We start from the raw sequence: 13146 nt of genomic DNA on the forward strand, positions 1-13146 counted from the left end.
TTGATCAGTGTTTACTGTACTGCTCCCTTCTTCCTCCACCTGAACGTTTAACATCCAGACCTGCCCAACACCAAGCCATGTCAACTTTCTCGTGGGGAATAAACTAGAATTTACCCAACTAGGTGCCTTGAACACATGAATTCTGAAGGTATTTAAAATTCCCTCTAACTTCTCTTGCTGGTACTCTAACAAAAATCCTGAACAAGTGCTCTTCAACTGTTACCAGCGAGATTGAAAGGCGGCCATTTCTTCAGGTAGAATAAAGAGGTTGTGTCAGGAGTGGGATTTGAACCCACGTCTCCGGAGGGAGACCAGAAGACCCAGTTGTGAGAAAGACAAAGCCTTGAGTCTGGCACCTTAAACCACTCGGCCATCCTGACACTCTCACAAAGTCAGCTCTCTCAAACCTAGTTTTCTTAAATATGTTATGAGCTGCTCAGGGAGCCAAAGACAGCATCTCTCTTTCAACATCACATCTGGCTTTTAGACACCATCACCCTCACTTAAAGTTGCAGGTTTCCTACAACCCTGTGCGTTCTGAGGTGTTCTAGTCTCCCTGCTCACTTATTAGGTGAAATAGACACTAGGATAAAGGCAAAATAGAGACACTTCGCTTTACGAGAACCCTCAAACTCCCGCACAGTGGGCTACATAGTCAAGCACCCAGCACTCACAATCGGTATCGACTTTTTTTGTTTTGTTTTTTTTGCAAAAGAGCTCGGCACTCAGGGTGTTGAGCCGTTCTCGAAATGTTGCAAAAGAGTTTGGAGCCTGAATGGGAGTTGAGTTCTTATGAAAAGGATGTTTTTGTTTTGTTTTGTTTCACCAAGAATATTGGGGAAAAAATATTGATCTAGGGTGAACCTGGATGTTTATTGCTGTTTTCGGTCAGCTCCACTAGGCTGTTTCGGAAGCTGGTCCATTCCCCATTACAGAGGGTACAAGAAGAGAGAGTGAAGGAACCCCTGTGCTCAGTACCACAACCTGAGCCCAAGCAAAAGCACTGAAATATGCTCAAATTACACTTTAGGTTCATCCATCAGAATCACAAGAGCAAGTCAAAGAAATCCCAAGAGGAACAGTCCTCTGCTTTCATTTACCCCATTGCAACCCTCTTCACTTCTTCTTCTGCCTACCTAGAGGCTCGTCCAGGAAAATCACTCAGCTGATTATAATTTTGGCAGAGCAACCCAGGGAGGGCTTGTGCTCCCCCTCGATGTGAGCGGATTGCATTCTGACTTCGTCTAAGGGGTCTCTCAGCTTTGGCTTCCCCAGTTTGTGAAATCTGTGCAGGCAGGAAGCAGGCAAAGTGCTAATCCCCGTCCCAAGCCCGGCTTCCAGGTTCATGGTGTTTGGACAGCATCTGCGAGGCCATCTTTCATCTCCTTGTCCTCCTCAGTGACCCGGACCCTTTCCCAAATCTGGTTTCATCCGAAGCTGGAGTAACCTAAGATCCTGCAGCTTTCCCTCACTCCTCTTTATTTTACTGCGTTTTGGAGTGTTATATTGTTGTGCCTGGGAGCTGGCAAGGAAATGTCCTTGGAAAAGTGGAGTGGATGTGAGCTTTCTTGGTTTGGAGATTTGTCTGTGTTTTGTCTCCTTGTGAGAAGTGGAAATTGGAGCAGCTATTGCAGTGTTTCTCATGGATGTTTGAGTTAAAAAAGAAGCTCTTGGTGCACTCTGTTTTCCTGTTCTTCAAAGGGAAACACATATAGCTGATGCCGTGGCTACTAAGAAAGTTCTGTTCAAGGGGCCAAAACTTGGCAGCTACTGGTTTCTGTAGTGGAGTGGTTATCACGTTCCTGAATCGGACAGAAAGTGGTGTAAGAAAGTCTAGGCTAGCTGACAAGAAAGCAAGCAGCCTCGCTGGTGCTCTAGTATTGAAGTTTTAACGTTCTCACGCGAGGGGGAGGCAATGCAACTTTTTTTCTCTGCTCTCCTCGGCTTCCGCAAGCCACTTTCTGTCCAAATTGGGAAACCGGTCCAGTCTCCATTCCCCTGTGAGAACAAGAGCAGAGAGTGAAGGAACCCCTATGCTCAGTTTCACAAACGGAACCTAATCAGAGGCATTGAAAAAAATGGAATTATGCTTCCCATTCCTCCATCAGGATCACCAGGGAAACACATAAAAATCCCAAGAGAAACAGTCCTCTGCTGTTTTGTTTACCCCCAACGCAATCCTCTCCGCTTCTTCTGCCTACCTCGAGGCTCTTCCAGGGACAAAAATCATTGAGCTGATAGTATTTTGAGGATAGAAACTGAGAGAGGGGCTTTGATACCTCCTGAGGGGATGTTGACACGATAGATCAGCTCTCTCGGTTTTAGATGCCTCCTATCCTGGCTCCTTTGTTGTCAATTCTGTGCCCTCAGGAAGCAGCGAAAGCAGAGTAGGTGGGGCACCCTGTGAGGTTGCACTCCATACCTTTTATGGAAATATGCTTATAAGTATGAGTATGATGTAACTGGAATATGCTTTATGCCAAAGGTCTCTGGAAAGGTATCATAACAAAGGTTCTAACCTAGTGAATTTATTCCTCCTATTTGTATGCATGTATCATTCTTGTAGCTGAAGCTAGAAATATGAAGTATAACTCCAAGGTCCTATAGTAATTATGCAAAGCGTGGGCCACTAGTGGTGGTTTAAAACCTTGATGGCTCCCATTGACCCAGACAATTGGTTGTAAATGGTTTATTTACCTGCAAACATTCCTGTGTACGTGTGGGGCAACCCAAGAAGAATGGAGACTAGGGGTCTTACAGTGACCATGTCGCATGATACTGGAATCCATCTTAAATTCTGGTATTTTTCCATTTAGAAGGAAGGGTGGGGACCCAGAGAGACAAAAGATTCCCGCCTTATGCCAAAGTTATAAAAGGGGGTGAAGCAGGACAAAGGGGCTGCCAGTCATGAGAAAACCCCTGCTTAGCACCTAAGATGTCTGCTGGAACTAACAAGGATTGTACCGGGGAAAGGACTGAGCCCAGATTAGGAAGGAGTCGAGTCTGTGAAAGAAGCTGATTGGAACTCCTCTCAGGCTGAGCTATTACCTGTAATCAGTTTCTTAATGTATTAGGCTTAGGCTTGTGTGTTTTGTTTTATTTTGCTTGGTGACTTACTTTGTTCTCTCTGTTATTACTTGAAACCACTTAAATCCTCCTTTTTATGCTTAATAAAATCACTTTTGTTTATTAATAAACCCAGCGTGAGTAATTAATACCTCGGGCAGCAAACAGCTGTGCATATCTCTCTATCCTTGATATAGAGGGTGAACAATTTAGGAATTTACCCTGTATAAGCTTTATACAGAGTACAACGGATTTATTTGGGGTTTTGGATCCCACTGGGAGCTGGGAGTCTGGGTGTTGGAGACAGGTGCTGAGCTGTTTTTAGTTAAAATCTGCAGCTTTGGGGGCGTGGCCCAGACCCTGGGGCTGTGTTGCAGCAGGCTAGGGTGTCTGGCTTAACAAGGCAGGTTTCTGTAGTCCCAAGCTGTCAGGGAAAATGGGCTTGGAGGTAATTTCAGCACATCAGGTGACAGTCCCAAGGGGATCTCTGTGATTGACCCCAGCACAGTGGCATAGTCGACCAGTATATGTGCACAGCTGATTGTTTTGAGACACTGGTAGTGATATTTAAGTGTGTTGTCTGGAGGACAGACAAAGTGCTCATTCGGGAAAGGGAAGATGACTACTTTGGTTGCAAAATTGACTGTGAAAGCTCTGGATATATTCAATAAGATGCCTATTGCTGATGCTTCAAACTATGGTATATTTATGGAATTGGGTTTGAAACAGTTTCAGATTACGCCTGAAACCTAGAGGGTTAAATTCACAACTCTTTCAACTCCCAGATCCCTTCTACAGCACAGATGATTTGTATACACCTTCACCCTGAGCCAAATTTGCAGGTTTCCGGGAGCCCTGTGAATCCTTTGTTGTTTTAGTCTCCCTGATGATTTATTAGGAGACTAAAAGATGGACACCAGAACTGAGGCAGGATACGGACACCGCATTACAAGAAAGCAATGATGAACCTCAAATTCCAGATATTTCCATTTAGGACATGAGTCCAAAACATTGTCCCACTCCCTATTTCTTGAGTCAGTAAGACCATGGATAGGGGACACTAGTTAGGGAGCCTCCAAATGTCCAGGTTCCATTCTGTAACCAGGACAGGGCTCAAAAAGAACTGAATATAAAAAGGACACATTTATGGAAAATCCTTTCCAAACTGTCATCTCTCCAATCTCTCTGGCACTTTTGTAAGTACAGATTTGAGAACTCAGTGACGCCTGGGATGAACACTAACCAAAGCAAAGATCAGAAAACCTAAGAAGTTTACTTTAAATCAGGGCTTCCCCAAAAAGTGGACTTTGTGCATCACCCCAGTAGACTGAGAATCCTGGACATTACCTTTCCCATTTAAAATGATTTTATTTTATGTTGCTTTGGGAGAGACAGGAATCTCTCAGAAATGAGAATCCAACACACAGAATGGTCAGGCAACCCACAGGACACATACCATGAACTTCACTTGAACTATAGAGAAGCTTTTGCAATACCTATTAGGATACAGCCCAGAGGGCTGTTGCATGAAAAATATGTGAAGTTAGTTTATGATGCAACAGCATTATAGAGAATCACAGCTACACTTGTCAGAGAGATGAGACAGAGAAGTACCCTGCCTTGCCCAGCTCCCATTCAATGGTGATGATCCAGCTTTCACCGTTAGAGTCTTGGGCTGAAAGTACTCTGTGGTGGATTGTCCTTGCATGCTAGTCCTGCTCCTGACGTATGGGCTTAGATCCGTAAAAGGAGGATTCTGGCATGTTGTCTGTGGTCACTTCTTCTCCAGGACTGATGTATATAGTGTAAAAACAAACACGTTTTGCTAAGAAATTACCCAGACTCCACATCACTGGTTTTCCAATGAGAAACCAATCTGCAAGACCCTGAATTCTGCTACCGCTCAGCAGAAGGGTGAGAATATTGTTAAATAAACCAACATTAGTAATGACTGATAACATCAAAGTTCCTTGGGAGAAATATTTCCATTGGGGGTGTGAGTAGCAGAGAGAGATTCTTTCATCCAAATCTTTCACTTACAAGCTATGGATTAAATTTACTTTACATTCAGTTTCCTGTGTGTCTGTTAAACTGTGAGGCTTCAGCACCCAATCTGGCAGGCCTGAGTCATCTTAGCCATTGTTTCTTATGCAATTGTTCCACTGAAGGCAATCGGATAATTGACATGAGCAAGGATTGCTGAATAATCTGTCTCTGTATGGCACTCCAGAGGCGCTGCATTACATTTCAGCCATACAGAGCAATGACTTCATACAGCTGGTAGCAGAAAGGTGATTCCTCTGGGCGAGGGAGGTTGGTTGCATCAGGACAGTTGTTTGTACTGTCTGCACAGAAAACACACAGCTGACTCCCCAGGCTCAACCTCTTCAGAGGTGGAATCAAGGGAGACGCAGCCTTCCATGGAGAAGGAAACAAATATGAGGACTCTGCACTTTGTAAATGGAGGGGGAAGAGCATGTTCTAAGACAGATCACAGCAGCTGCTCGTCCATTCAGGTAAATGCAGATGTCTTTTCTGAGCAGATCCAGTTTCTATAGAATGCAGGTGTCTTTTCTGAGCAGATCCAATTTCCTCAGTGGTGGAAACTGAGTCCTGGCCACCAAACCCTGAGAAATAAGAGGTCACCACTCAAAGCTTGAGCTGTCCTGTGGTTACAGGTGAGTACCATTTTCCTGACTGCATTTCTATACCACCTTCCAAACAGGGGCATGAATGTGCTTTGTGAATATTGTTTGCAGTGTTGTTGTAGCTGTGTTAGTCCCAGGATATTAGAGAGACAAGGTGAGTGAGGTGATATCTTTTATTGGACCAACTTCGGTTGGAGCGAGAGAGACAAGTTCTCTAGCTCTCAAAAGCTTGTCTCTCACCCACAGAATTTGGTCCAATAAAAGATATTGCCTCACCTTCCCAAAGCAGTGCCAGTCAGTGTTAATAGCACCATTAACAATGGGGAAATTGACATATATGTCTTGTGAAAGGTCCTCAGCTAAGGATCTGGTTCAGGATAACTAGGGTGAAGCCTGGAATAGAATAATGGAAATCAAAACTAAGAGAAGCTGATAGAAAGGAACATTAAAATGGCATGTTAGGTGGGTAAAGTGTAAGAATGAAATTAGGAGGATGAGAGGGAATTTGAAGAACAAATGGTTTTAGTTAAAAGTAAATAACAAAACTGTTTCATTATATCTGAGTCAGGCAAGATGCAAGAGAATCCATGAGTAAGCTGAACCCAGGGAATAAACAAGATATAGACATTGCAGAGGTGGTATGGTTGAGATTTTTAAGCCACCTAGAAATTGGGTGTCCTAATCTCCTATTTGAATTAATGTTCCAATCCTATAGACAATTTGACAACCTCCTCTCAAATGATTTCTTTGTATCGATCTTCACCAAAAAGTGTTACAAGTCATCTGCACCAGGTCAACTTTTTTCAGGAAACAGCCTGTCAAAGGCTGAAATATCAAAAGAGTAGCTTCTTGAACTAACTGGAATTTGGGGTTTCTCTCTATCACGTTAGGAGAACGTAGTAATATAGGAATTGCCAGATTAGACCAGACCCAAGGGCCATCCTGTCCAGTATCGTTCTCCACAGAGCGAGCAGGACTAGATGTTTCAGAGGCAAACGTAAGAGCACTGCAATCGTGGTTCTGGGATAATCTCCCCTCACATATGTCGTGTTGGTCTATAATAGTTAGTTTGGAATGGATATTAAACCTCATGTTTTGGGCTTTAAGCCAATCTCTATTGTTGCCATTAATTATGATAACTCTGGACATTTATATGGCTATCAGGAACATCCAATCCCTTCTGGAATCTAGTTAAGTCCTTCATATCAAGGACTTTTTGTGGCAGTGAGTGTGATGCTCCCAATGGGGATGCAAGAGTATGAGTGCCAAACTCAGGGCAGACAGTTACAAACCAGGGCACAAACCCCTCATTGGTTGTCAGGTCTAAACTTTGATTTCACCAACCAACTGCACTGAGTGCAAACTCCTCAGGCACTTAAACAGCCTTGACAGAGTCTCCCCAGAAACTCCCCTTGGCTGCACTGGTCTGTCCTGCCTCCCAGGTGAGCATATCTGTGGTACACGACCCCTTACGGCAAGAATCACAGCAATATTCAGGTTACTCCTGACTTCCCCCAGGTCAATTGCACTTTAGGTCTCACACCAAAGATGACGCTTGCAGCCAGTCCTATAGCGAACTACTGTATAGGAAGATTTATTAAATAGGAAAAGGCAATGAGAGTTATTTACAAGGTTAAAGCAAGAAAACACACCCATGAATGAGTCACAGTCTCAGGTTTCAAAAGGTAATACAGGTGTCTCTCAGCAGCAAGCTATATTTGACCTTTAGGACTAACCCAGGCTAAGCAGTGGGCATCTCTTGCTAATGCCTAGAAACACCCTGACCTGGGCATCCAATCAGCCTAGAGATCCCTAGTTCCTTTTGTTTGGGGTTTTTATCCCCCTCCTGCCATCTGCTCTCAGCTGCAAACGCAATCCACTCACATGACTCATCTTCACAGGGAGGAGAGCAGAGCAATAAGTCTCTAGTCCTTTTGTTGACTGTTTCTCAATCCAGTTGTAGGGAGATTCCAGTTGGAATATCCACCCATAGCCCACCCCATATTAGGGTGACCAGATGTCCCGATTTTATAGGGACAGTCCCGATATTTGGGGCTTTGTCTCATACAGTTGTCTATTACCCCCCTATCCCCTGTCCTGATTTTTCACACTTGCTATCTGGTCATCCTAACTGGTACGGATGGGTTTCCTTTTTCAGGAGAGGCTTAATGTCTGTGGAAGAAAAACTCTTCACACTCATTAACGTCCCTCTCCTGTGTGGAGATTCATACTCACAGAAGCTCACTACAACCACTCAAATGTTAAATTATAATATGGAACAGACATTACAGGGCAGATTAATGCAAGCAGCTACTGAAAAGCATTCAACAGAGTCCAAACATTAAACACTCTCTTATAATTCTAGTACCCATTTTATCAATATTAACTCACAAGTGAGTGAGTCTGATTCCACCTTTGTATCTCTTAGTGTCCTGCTGAGACAGGGAGGACCTTGGCATGAGCTAGCACTTGATCTGCCAGCATCACAGTGAGTGCCACAGTTTAATTACATATTGGATGAACAAGTATTTCATTTTCTAGATTTTAAGTTGCCCACCTTTAAATTTTGTTGTATGTCCCCCTTATTCTTGGAGTAAGGGGCAGGGAAAACAGAAGTTCACCATTCTACCTCTCCCAGTTTCTGCAGAAAGACGAGCGACAAGAACCTCAGCTGAGGATCCTGAGTCCTGGCCGCCGAACCCTGAGCAATAAGAGCTCATCACTTCAAGCTTGGGTTGTCCTGTGGTTACAGGTGAGCACCGTCTTCCTGACTGCATTTCTATACCACTTCCAAACAGGGGCATGAATGTGCTTTGTGAATATCAGAGGGACAAGGTGGGTGAGGTAATATCTTTTATTGGACCAACTTGTCGTGGTGAATGAGAGAAGCTTTTGAGCTACACAGAGCTCTTCTTCAGGTGAATATTAAGAGTTTTAGCCTCACCTTCCCACCGCAGTGTCAGTCAGCGTTCATAGCACCTTTTCACAGAGACGGAGCGTGAGATCTATTTCTTGTTACAGGTCCTCAGTTGAGGATCTGCCCCACTGACACAAATGGCACTACTTTGATCTGGCTCAGTGTGAGCCCCAATCATAGAATCATAGAATCGAAGAACTGGAAGGGACCTTGAGAGATCATCTAGTCCAGTTCCTTCACTCAAGCAGGACTAAGTATTATCTTCACCATCCCTGACAGGTGTTTGTCCAACCTGCTCTTAAAAATCTCCAGTGATGGAGATTGCACAACCTCCCTATACAATTTATTCCAGTGCTTAACCACTCTGACAGTTTTTCCTAATGTACAACCTACACTATCCTTGCAGCAATTTAAGCCCATTGCTTCTTGTCCTATCCTCCAAGGTTAAGGAGAATATGTTTTCTCTCTCCTCCTTGTAACAACCTTTATTGTACTTGAAAACAGATATCATGTCCCCTCTCAGTCTTCTCTTCTCCAGACTAAACAAACCCAGTTTTTTCAATCTTCTCTCATAGGTCATGTTTTCTAGACCTTTAATCATTTTTGTTGCTCTTCTCTGGACTTTCACCAATTTGTCCACATCTTTCCTGAAATGTGGCATCCAGAACTGGACACAATACTCCAGTTGAGGCCTAATCAGCATGGAGTAGAGCGGAAGAATTACTTCTCCTGTCTTGCTTACAACACTCCTGCTAATAGATCCCAGAATGACGTTTGCTTTTTTTTGCAACAGTGTTACACTGTTGACTCATATTTAGCATGTGATCCACTATGACCCCCAGATCCGTTTCCGCAGTACTTCTTCCTTCCGCAGTCATTTCCCATTTTGTATGTGTGCAACTGATTGTTCCTTCCTAAGTGGAGTACTTTGCATTTGTCCTTATTGAATTTCATCCTATTTACTTCAGACCATTTCTCCAGTTTGTTCTGATCATTTTGAATTTTAATCCTATCCTTCAAAGCACTCGCAACCCCTCCCAGCTTGGTATCATCCGCAAAGTTTATAAGCGTACTCTCTATGCCATTATCTAAATCACTGATGAAGATATGGAACAGAACTGGACCCAGAACCGATCCCTACGGGACCCTACTCGTTATGCCCTTCCAGCATGACTGTGAACCACTGATAACTACTCTCTGGGAATGGTTTTCCAACCAGTTATGCACCCACCATATATACAGTAGCTCCATCTAGGTTGTATTTCCCTAGTTTGTATATGAGAAGGTCATGCGAGACAGTATCAAAAGCCTTACTAAAGTCAAGATATACCACATCTATCACTTCCCCTCCCTATCCACAAGGCTTTTACCCTGTCAAAGAAAACTATCACGTTGGTTTGACACGATTTGTTCTTGACAAATCCAGGCTGACTTTTACTTATCACCTAATTATCTTCTAGGTGTTTGCAAATTGATTGCTTAATTATTTGCTCCATTATCTTTCTGGGTACAGAAGTTAAGCTGACTGGTCTGTAATTCCCCGGGTTGTCCTTATTTTCCTTTTTATAGATGGGCACTATATTAGCCATTTTCCAGTCTCCTGGAATGTCTCCTGTCTTCCATGACATTTCAATGGGGTGGCGAGTGGTAATAGAGTCTTACTAGCCCGGATCACACATGCCAGATTACTTCTAAAGTCTGAGTTCAGGGACAGCATCTTCCTGATATTCCTAGTGATCTACATGGCAACAGTGGCCGGGAACACCCTCATCGTGGTGCTCATTGTGGCTGACCAGCACCTTCACACCCCCATGTGGGAACCGAGCTCTTGAAAATGTGGCAACATTCCTTCCTGGGGAATTTGTCCTGCCTGGAGACCTGTTACACCTCAACCATCCTGCCCAGGTTGCTGGCCAGTCTCCTGACTGGGGACAAAACCATCTTAATCAGTGGCTGCTTCACGCAACTGTATTTCTGTGGTTCTCTGGCATGTACAGAATGCTATCTCCTAGCAGCGATGTCTTATGATCGGTATTTAGCGATATGTAAACCCCTGTACTATTCAACTCTTATGAATACCAGGTTTTACCTCCAATTGGCTTATGGTTCCAGTTAAATGTTGGGTTTTTTTGGCTATTACCATCTTTGTCTTATTCCTATCACAGTTAATATTCTGTGGCCCAAATGAAATTGGCCATTTCTAGTGTGACCCCATCCCACTCATGGAACTCTCCTGCAGTGACACCCAACAGGTCATATTGCTGGATTTCATAATAGTCTCTGCATTCACCCTGCCTCCATTCCTACTAACCCTGACTTCCTACATGTGTATCATTGCCACCATCCTGAGAATCCCTTCCATCACTGGGAGACAAAAGGCCTTTTCCACCTGCTCCTCTCACCTCATTGTGGTGACAATTTTCTATGGAACCATAATGATTGTCTACCTGCTACCGAAACGTGATACACTGAGAGACCTGAACAAAGTGTTCTCTCTTTGCTACACAGTCCCCTGGTAAACCCCCTCATCTACAGCCTGAGAAACAGAGAGGTCAAGGAAGCCTTTAGCAAAGCAGTCAGTAAATGTGGCTTTCACAAAAACTTGCATATACACCTACATAATAATGTAACATGAGGTTTTCAAGACTGCCTGGGTGATTTGAGCAATCAGCCCCCATTAAAACTAAGTTGAAAACTCTCTTTGTAAATCTCAGCACTCAGTGTTGTCCATCTCAGTGGAAGGACCAGGGAGGAAGGTGGCCATAAGAAGGTTCCCATCATGGAGTTATTAATTGGGCACTAGGCAGAATGGAGACAACATTTTAATGAATTTTTTAGATCTGTGAAAAAGCCGTCTATGATCAAAATAAATGTTTGGAAAATAAAAATAGTAACTCCTGGTGCAGCATATGTGGGGACGTAAGCCTGGGAAATCTGCCACCCCTGAAATTGGACTCATTGCCAGTATAGCCCTCTGCAAATCAACCACCTTCACTACGCTCACAGGCCAGACGCAAACAACTAGGCCCCAGCAGTGACCTCTGGACACTTCACCAGGAACAGCTTTATATCTCTTACCTGGGCTACGCCCAGCTGTGACCAGCTCCGGCAAAGCAACCGCTCCAGGCTCACTGGGCCCTTTGAGGCTGGGAGGTTGGGCAACCACAGAGAAATAGATGCACCCGCCAGGTCCACTGGGACTGTCCAGACCTACCTGGGGTTTTGCCAGGGCACACATAGAACTGAGGCCAATTCTGCAGTTGGGTCTGTCAAATGGTCCCTGACGAGGGACTCTTCCTGCAGCCCTTGAGGGCAGCAGCTACTCTTATGCCACCAACTGTACAGAGAAGTTCAAAGGAAGGGGACCTGTTACATTGAGTGTCCCCAAAACTCACTGCAACAAGCACATGTCCTGAGAGGGCTAGTTCTCAGGGCCCAGTGGCTAGTCAGCCCCAGGTGCCTTACTCAGCTCTGCTACATGCAGGGCCCTCTCCTCGGGGCATGATGCAACCTATGGTGAGAGGAAGCAGCTGCCACCTACCAATGGGCAGAACCTCTGTGATGCCTAACATGGCAGTGCTGGCTCAGTCACTGAGAGCACGTCAGGGCTTGGCCAGAGGTAGGGGACCTGGGCAATGGTGGGAACGGTAGGGCTCCAACACTGTGGAAATGATTTTCCAAGGGACCTAATGGAGTTAGGCACCCAAATCACTTTGAAATGGGAGTTGGACTCTTAACTTCCTTAGACGCCTCTGAGAATCTCACCCTGGAGAGCAATGGGAATTCTGTCACTGTAGATTCAATTGATGCAATTCCATTGGAAGCAGACCCTACATCAACACAAATACAGTGGATGGATAGGAAACCCCTGCTAATACTTTGAAAGCCACTGCTGTTGTATGTGCTCTCATAGCCACTAATGTTGCAATCATGATGTTGTGTGATTTGGTTCCTAGCGGCTATAATTTGAAACAGTGCACACTTAGCAGTAGGTAAGAAATGAGGAGAGATGAGATTATGCTGCCTAGAGTCACTACAGGGCAGCGGAATGGGAAAGGTGTAGTGGTGCTGCCCAATGGACAGCAGCCAAAGTGGAAGGGCAAGAAAGGAGATGTTATGTTGCCAAATGACCAACCGAGGGAAGTGGAAAGGGAGTGAAGCTGTATAATGCTGTATAAGTGGTAGGTAAAGAGCACTAAAGAGAAAAGGACCTCAATGCTATCTAATGAACTGTGGATAGTAGCAGATGTTAAGTAGTGAGAAATGGGCTGTTATACTAAATAATGGGCACCAGGTGACATAAGAACTAAGAATGGGAAAGCAAAAAGAAGAATACACTACAGGATAGCAGAGTAACAGGCTGTCATGCTGGGAAATGGACACTAGATGGCAGCAGAGTACAGGAAGTGAGGGAGGGGGGAGGTCAGAAATACTGACTAGTGACCAATAGATTTCAGCGGCCAATACACTAATGGGAAAGTTATACTGTAAAACTGCCACTAGGCAGCAGCATGA

At 44.4% G+C, this 13146-nt stretch overlaps 1 non-coding gene across 1 annotated transcript; it reads right to left on the minus strand.

Moving 5' to 3' along the window:
- Positions 1-271: 271 nt before the first annotated feature.
- Positions 272-380, minus strand: TRNAL-CAA. The gene is made up of 2 exons: positions 343-380; positions 272-317 (listed from the first exon to the last, which is right to left on the minus strand). It is a non-coding gene; the product is annotated as a tRNA-Leu (tRNA).
- Positions 381-13146: the final 12766 nt, after the last annotated feature.

This window comes from Trachemys scripta, chromosome 14 (assembly GCF_013100865.1).
Source record: "Trachemys scripta elegans isolate TJP31775 chromosome 14, CAS_Tse_1.0, whole genome shotgun sequence".
Taxonomy (NCBI): Eukaryota; Metazoa; Chordata; order Testudines; family Emydidae; genus Trachemys; species Trachemys scripta.